Raw genomic sequence first — 7,845 nt, 5'->3', positions numbered from 1 at the left:
TCGGAGCTCGGTTTGCCCGGGGTGCGCACACCTTGGCTGGGTTGCGCACCCTTTGTGCGCTCCAAGGTGCGCACGAAGTCGGAGCTCGGTTTGCCCCGGGTGCGCACCTTCGCCAGGGTGCGCACCTTGATGCGCACGCCTTGGCTGGGCTGCGCACCTTGGTGGGCGCCATGGTGCGCACCTTTCGTGCGCTCCAAGGTGCGCACGAAGTCGGAGCTCGGTTTGCCCCGGGTGCGCACCTTGGTGGGCGCCATGGTGCACTCCGAGGTGCCCAAGATTGGTGCGCACCAAGGAGCGCTCCGAAGTGCGCTCCAAGGTGCGCAGGTGCGCGCGAAGTCGAAAGTTGGGTTAATTGTCCGGTTTGCCTCGGGTGCGCACCTTGCGTGCACCTTCGCCAGGGTGGGCGCCTTGGTGCGCACACCTTGGCTGGGCTGCGCACCCGGGCGCGCACACCTTGGCACCCGCGTTTCCTTCATTTTAAATTTTTTTTTTTTACAATCTCTCAAGTGGGAAATTCTATAATCTCAACTTTTTTTGCCTTTTCAGGAAACTTTTGAATGGAGCGCATCATTGGTGCGCTCCGAAGTGTGCTCCAAGGTGCGCACCTCTGGTGTGCTCCAAAGCTCTCTCGAGCTGCGTGCACCTGCCCCGGCCGCGCACCCGGCCCCGCCCAGCTTCGCTCACCTGTCCCGGGCGTCTGGTGCGGAACCTTAGAGTAAGAAACATCACCGTGCACCTTGGCCAACGTGCGCGACTCGACCGAGCGCGCACTGGCCGAGGTGCACACCGATTTCACCTGGGTGCGCGCGCAGCACCTCGGGCGCACCGGGGTGCGCGCACAACGCCCGGGTTGCACCGTGGCCTGTGTGCTCGGGGCGCCTCGGGTGCGCGCTCGGTGTCGCCCCCGCGCGCGCGGTAGTGCGGGCAGCGCACCCCGGCCCGGCCCGGCCCCGACGAGAACGCAAACGGGCAAAAGGTTTATTCAAATAGCATTGCGACGCCCGGCGAAAAACAAAAAAAGGGTGCAACACCGGGACTTCCCGGGAGGTCACCCATCCCAGTACTACTCCGGCCCAAGCGCGCTTAACTGCGGAGTTCTGATGGGATCCGGTGCACTAACGCTGGTATGATCGCACCCGTTATGAGCTTGTCGCAGTGTGTACTTAGCAAACCGCGACCCACGTGCGAATCCACCCCGGCCACCCACCCCCGTCGAGGTGCACACCCTCCCTCGCGAAGTGCGCCCCGTTCGCCAAGTGTGAGCCCTGCCCGGGTGCGCGCACCTTGCTAGGGCGTCGGGTGTGCACCCGGCCCGGCCTACGTGCGTGCACCTGGACGGGGCGTCGTGTGCGTGCAGTGTCCCGTCTGCAACGCGGTGCCCACACACCACCTCGGGCGCAACGACCTGCGCTCACATGTGGGCCGAGTGCACCTTGGTGCATGTTCGGGGCGCCTCGGGTGCACGCTCGATCTTGCCCCGGTGCACCAAGGCGCTCGGTTTGCCCTGGGTGCGCACTTGGTGCAAGGTGGGCACCCAAAATAGGGATCAAGCACCAAAACACAAGTTTCGGGATGCAAAATGGGACCCAAGGACCACAAATGCGTTCCAAGACCCATGATGGGTCCACGAGAACAAAAATGTGTTCCGAGACTTAATAAACAAATATTGGGTTTTAGGAGAAGAAACATGCTCTGATGCCCAAAACGAGAATCGACCCCGAAAAGGCCACAGGCCAAAAGTGGGATGCGAGACAAAAAAAAATGGGACCCGAGGACCAAAATTGGGTTCCCAGGTCGAAGACAGGGCAACCGGACAAGAAACGACCTCTAAGGCTCGAAATGAGTCCCGACGACTAAAACTTGACAAGAAGCACCCATCAGGCACCCAACTCGACACCCATGGGATGCCGACCCACCCGGGCTTCCACCTAGCACACCTTGGCACCCACCCACCCTCGCACCCAACCTCGCACCCAACTTAGCACCTTTGAACCCACATTGGCACTCACCCTGACCCTGGCACCTTGGAACCCACATTGGCACTCACCTTGACCCTGGCACCCACCTTTGCACTCACCTTGGGACCCACCCTGGCTCCCACCTCGGCACCCACCCAGACACCCACCTTGGTTCCTTGGCACCCACCTTGGATCCTTGGCACCCACCCCGACACCCACCTTGGCACGCAACTTGGCTACTTGCCACCCACCTTGGCTCCTTGACGCCCACCCCGACAACCACCCCGTGACCTACCCTGGCTAGGGTTGGTGCACACCCACCCTGGTGCCCACCTTGGCACCCACCCCATGACCCACCTTGGCACGCACCTTAGTACCCACCCCGTTACCCACCCTAGGACCCACCCCGTGACCCACCTTGGCCAGGGTGGGTGCCTTGGTGCGCACAACTTGCCTGGGCTGCACACCAGGGCGGGCTCAAGATGGCACCCGCGTTCCGTTTTTTTCACTATCTTTCAAAACGGAAATTTTAAAATCTCGTTTTTTTTTTTTTTTTGCCTTTTCTGGAAATTAGTGAAGGCAGCGCATCAAAGGTGCGCAATGCTGGTGCGAACCCGGGAGCGCTCCGATGTGTGCTCCAAGGTGCGGCGTGCACGAAGTCCGAGCCCGGCTTGCCCCGGGTGCGCACCTCGCGTGCACCTTCGCCGGGGTGAGCACCTTGGCTGGGTTGCGCGCCCTGGTGCGCACCAAGGAGCGCTCTGAAGTGTGCTCCAAGGTGCGGCGTGCACGAAGTCGGAGCTCGGTTTGCCCCGGGTGTGCACCTCGGGTGCGCACCTCGCGTGCACCTTCGCTGCGGTGGGCACCTTGGCTGGGTTGCGCGCCTTGGTGGGCACCATGCAGTGCACGAAGTCGGAGCCCGGTTTGCCCCGGGCGCGCACCTCCGCCAGGGTGGGCACCTTGGTGCGCACAACTTGCCTGGGCTGCGCACCAGGAAGGGCTCAAGATGGCACCCGCGTTCCGTTTTTTTCACTATCTTTCAGAACGGAAATTTTAAAATATCGTTTTTTTTTGCCTTTTCTGGAAATTAGTGAAGGCAGCGCATCAAAGGTGCGCAACGCTGGTGCGAACCTGGGAGCGCTCCGATGTGTGCTCCAAGGTGCGGCGTGCACGAAGTCGGAGCCCGGTTTGCCCCGGGTGCGCCCTGGTGGGCACCATGGTGCGCACCAAGGAGCGCTCCGAAGTGTGCTCCAAGGTGCGGCCTGCACGAAGTCGGAGCCCGGTTTGCCCCGGGCGTGCACCGCGGGTGGGCACCTTGGTGCGCATGCCTTGCCTGGGCTGCGCACCAGGGCGGGCTCAAGATGGCACCCGCGTTCCGTTTTTTTCACTATCTTTCAAAACGGAAATTTTAAAATCTCATTTTTTTTTGCCTTTTCTGGAAATTAGTGAAGGCAGCGCATCAAAGGTGCGCACCTCGCTGCCCACCACGGTGCGCAACGCCGGTGGGCACCCGGGAGTGCTTCGAAGTGTGCTCCAAGGTGCTGCGTGCACGTTGTCGGAGCCCGGTTTGCCCCGGGTGCGCACCTCGCGTGCACCTTCGTCGGGGTGGGCACCTTGGCTGGGTTTGCCCCGGCTGCGCTCCGAAGCGGGGTTATTGGAGCGCCGCCTCTTTTTTTGTCGGAGCGTTTGGTGGGGTTTCTCGCATTGGCTCTTCCCAGGCCCGGTTGCCACCCTGGCGCGCACGAAGTCGGAAGTAGGGTTAATTGCCCGGGTGCGCACCTTTGCCAGGGTGGGCACCTTACCTGGGCTGTGCACCAGGGCGGGCTCAAGATGGCACCCGCGTTCCGTTTTTTTCACTATCTTTCAAAACGGAAATTTTAAAATCTCCTCTTTTTTTTGCCTTTTCTGGAAATTAGTGAAGGCAGCGCATCAAAGGTGCGCACCTCGCTGCCCACCTTGGTGTGCTCTGAGGTGCGCACCCGGGAGCGCTACGAAGTGTGCTCCAAGGTGCGGCGTGCACGTTGTCGGAGCCCGGTTTGCCCCGGGTGCGCACCTCGCCTGCACCTTGGCCGGGGTGGGCACCCTGGCTGGGTTTGCCCAGGGTGCGCTCCGAAGCGGGGTTACTGGAGCGCCCCCTCTTTTTTTGTCAGAGCGTTTGGTGGGGTTTCTCGCATTGGCTCTTCCCAGGCCCGGTTGTTGGGTGCGCTCCCACCCTGGCGCGCGCGAAGTTGGAAGTTGGGTTAATTGCCCGGGCGCGCACCTTCGCCAGGGTGGGCACCTTGGTGCGCACACCTTGGCTGGGCTGCGCACCAGGGCGGGCTCAAGATGGCACCAGCATTCCCTTTTTCTCACTATCTTTCAAAACGAAAATTTTAAAATCTCGTTTTTTTTTGCCTTTTATGGAAATTAGTGAAGGCATCGCATCAAAGGTGCGCACCTCGCTGCCCACCTTGGTGTGCTCCGAGGTGCCCACCACGGTGCGCTCCGAGGTGCCCACCACGGTGCGCAACGCCGGTGCGAACCCGGGAGCGCCCCGATGTGTGCTCCAAGGTGCGGCGTGCACGAAGCCGGACCCCGGTTTGCCCCGGGTGCGCACCTCGCGTGCACCTTGGTGCGCACACCTTGGCTGGGTTGCGCGGCCTGGTGGGCACCATGGTGCGCACCAAGGAGCGCTCCAAAGTGTGCTCCAAGGTGCGGCGTGCACGAAGTCCTAGCCCGGTTTGCCCCGGGTGCGCACCTTCGCCGCGGTGGGCACCATGGCGTGCACGAAGTCGGAGCCCGGTTTGCCCCGGGTGCGCACCTCGCGTGCACCTTCGCCGGGGTGGGCACCTCGGCTGGGTTGCGCGCCCTGGTGCGCACCAAGGAGCGCTCCGAAGTGTGCTCCAAGGTGCGGCGTGCACGAAGTCGGAGCCCGGTTTGCCCCGGGTGCGCACCTTCGCCGCGGTGGGCACCCTGGTGCGCACCATGGCGTGCACGAAGTCGGAGCCCGGTTTGCCCCGGGTGCGCACCTCGCGTGCACCTTCGGCGGGGTTGCGCGCCCTGGTGCGCACCAAGGAGCGCTCCGAAGTGTGCTCCAAGGTGCGGCGTGCACGAAGTCGGAGCCCGGTTTGCCCCGGGTGCGCACCTCGCGTGCACCTTCGGCGGGGTTGCGCGCCCTGGTGGGCACCATGGTGCGCACCAAGGAGCGCTCCGAAGTGTGCTCCAAGGTGCGGCGTGCACGAAGTCGGAGCCCGGTTTGCCCCGGGTGCGCACCTCGCGTGCACCTTCGCCGCGGTGGGCACCATGGCGTGCACGAAGTCGGAGCCTGGTTTGCCCCGGGTGCGCACCTCGCGTGCACCTTCGCCGGGGTGGGCACCTCGGCTGGGTTGCGCGCCCTGGTGCGCACCAAGGAGCGCTCCGAAGTGTGCTCCAAGGTGCGGCGTGCACGAAGTCGGAGCCCGGTTTGCCCCGGGTGCGCACCTCGCGTGCACCTTCGCCGCGGTGGGCACCATGGCGTGCACGAAGTCGGAGCCCGGTTTGCCCCGGGTGCGCACCCCGCGTGCACCTTCGCCGGGGTGGGCACCTCGGCTGGGTTGCGCGCCCTGGTGCGCACCAAGGAGCGCTCCGAAGTGTGCTCCAAGGTGCGGCGTGCACGAAGTCGGAGCCCGGTTTGCCCCGGGTGCGCACCTCGCGTGCACCTTCGCCGCGGTGGGCACCTTGGCTGGGTTGGGCACCATTGAGCGCTCCGAAGTGTGCTCCAAGGTGCGCACCATGGCCCTCCAAGGTGCGCAGCATGGCGTGCACGAAGTCGGAGCCCGGTTTGCCCCGGGTGCGCACCTCGCGTGCACCTTCGCCAGGGTGGGCACCTCGGTGCGCACACCTTCTCAATGTTTTCTTGCCTTTTCTGGAAATTGGTGAAGGCAGCGCATCAAAGGTGCGCACCTCGGTGTGCTCCGAGGTGCGAACCCGAGAGCGCTCCGAGGTGCCCACGAAGTCGAAAGTCGGGTTAATTGCATTGTTTTCCCCGGGTGCGCTCCGAGGTGCGCAACATCGGTGCGCACCAAGGAGGGCTCCGAAGTGTGCTCCAAGGTGCGCACGATTCGGAGCTCGGTTTGCCCGGGGTGCGCACACCTTGGCTGGGTTGCGCACCCTTTGTGCGCTCCAAGGTGCGCACGAAGTCGGAGCTCGGTTTGCCCCGGGTGCGCACCTTCGCCAGGGTGCGCACCTTGATGCGCACGCCTTGGCTGGGCTGCGCACCTTGGTGGGCGCCATGGTGCGCACCTTTCGTGCGCTCCAAGGTGCGCACGAAGTCGGAGCTCGGTTTGCCCCGGGTGCGCACCTTGGTGGGCGCCATGGTGCACTCCGAGGTGCCCAAGATTGGTGCGCACCAAGGAGCGCTCCGAAGTGCGCTCCAAGGTGCGCAGGTGCGCGCGAAGTCGAAAGTTGGGTTAATTGTCCGGTTTGCCTCGGGTGCGCACCTTGCGTGCACCTTCGCCAGGGTGGGCGCCTTGGTGCGCACACCTTGGCTGGGCTGCGCACCCGGGCGCGCACACCTTGGCACCCGCGTTTCCTTCATTTTAAATTTTTTTTTTTTACAATCTCTCAAGTGGGAAATTCTATAATCTCAACTTTTTTTGCCTTTTCAGGAAACTTTTGAATGGAGCGCATCATTGGTGCGCTCCGAAGTGTGCTCCAAGGTGCGCACCTCTGGTGTGCTCCAAAGCTCTCTCCAGCTGCGTGCACCTGCCCCGGCCGCGCACCCGGCCCCGCCCAGCTTCGCTCACCTGTCCCGGGCGTCTGGTGCGGAACCTTAGAGTAAGAAACATCACCGTGCACCTTGGCCAACGTGCGCGACTCGACCGAGCGCGCACTGGCCGAGGTGCACACCGATTTCACCTGGGTGCGCGCGCAGCACCTCGGGCGCACCGGGGTGCGCGCACAACGCCCGGGTTGCACCGTGGCCTGTGTGCTCGGGGCGCCTCGGGTGCGCGCTCGGTGTCGCCCCCGCGCGCGCGGTAGTGCGGGCAGCGCACCCCGGCCCGGCCCGGCCCCGACGAGAACGCAAACGGGCAAAAGGTTTATTCAAATAGCATTGCGACGCCCGGCGAAAAACTAAGAAAGGGTGCAACACCGGGACTTCCCGGGAGGTCACCCATCCCAGTACTACTCCGGCCCAAGCGCGCTTAACTGCGGAGTTCTGATGGGATCCGGTGCACTAACGCTGGTATGATCGCACCCGTTATGAGCTTGTCGCAGTGTGTACTTAGCAAACCGCGACCCACGTGCGAATCCACCCCGGCCACCCACCCCCGTCGAGGTGCACACCCTCCCTCGCGAAGTGCGCCCCGTTCGCCAAGTGTGAGCCCTGCCCGGGTGCGCGCACCTTGCTAGGGCGTCGGGTGTGCACCCGGCCCGGCCTACGTGCGTGCACCTGGACGGGGCGTCGTGTGCGTGCAGTGTCCCGTCTGCAACGCGGTGCCCACACACCACCTCGGGCGCAACGACCTGCGCTCACATGTGGGCCGAGTGCACCTTGGTGCATGTTCGGGGCGCCTCGGGTGCACGCTCGATCTTGCCCCGGTGCACCAAGGCGCTCGGTTTGCCCCGGGTGCGCACTTGGTGCAAGGTGGGCACCCAAAATAGGGATCAAGCACCAAAACACAAGTTTCGGGATGCAAAATGGGACCCAAGGACCACAAATGCGTTCCAAGACCCATGATGGGTCCACGAGAACAAAAATGTGTTCCGAGACTTAATAAACAAATATTGGGTTTTAGGAGAAGAAACATGCTCTGATGCCCAAAACGAGAATCGACCCCGAAAAGGCCACAGGCCAAAAGTGGGATGCGAGACAAAAAAAAATGGGACCCGAGGACCAAAATTGGGTTCCCAGGTCGAAGACAGGGCAACC

At 63.3% G+C, this 7,845-nt stretch overlaps 2 non-coding genes across 2 annotated transcripts; both read right to left on the bottom strand.

Annotated features, from left to right (window-relative positions):
- Window positions 1-1,019: 1,019 nt before the first annotated feature.
- LOC131861635 (5S ribosomal RNA) lies at window positions 1,020-1,138 on the bottom strand. The gene has a single exon (XR_009360669.1). It is a non-coding gene; the product is annotated as a 5S ribosomal RNA (ribosomal RNA).
- Window positions 1,139-7,053: 5,915 nt separating this feature from the next.
- On the bottom strand, window positions 7,054-7,172 carry LOC131861633 (5S ribosomal RNA). Its single transcript, XR_009360667.1, has one exon. It is a non-coding gene; the product is annotated as a 5S ribosomal RNA (ribosomal RNA).
- Between the last annotated feature and the right edge of the window lie 673 nt (window positions 7,173-7,845).

The sequence above is a fragment of the Cryptomeria japonica genome, unplaced genomic scaffold, assembly GCF_030272615.1.
Source record: "Cryptomeria japonica unplaced genomic scaffold, Sugi_1.0 HiC_scaffold_32, whole genome shotgun sequence".
NCBI classification, from domain to species: Eukaryota; Viridiplantae; Streptophyta; class Pinopsida; order Cupressales; family Cupressaceae; genus Cryptomeria; species Cryptomeria japonica.
Note: the sequence above shows the minus strand (reverse complement) of the source record. Positions and strands in the feature narration are given on the sequence as shown.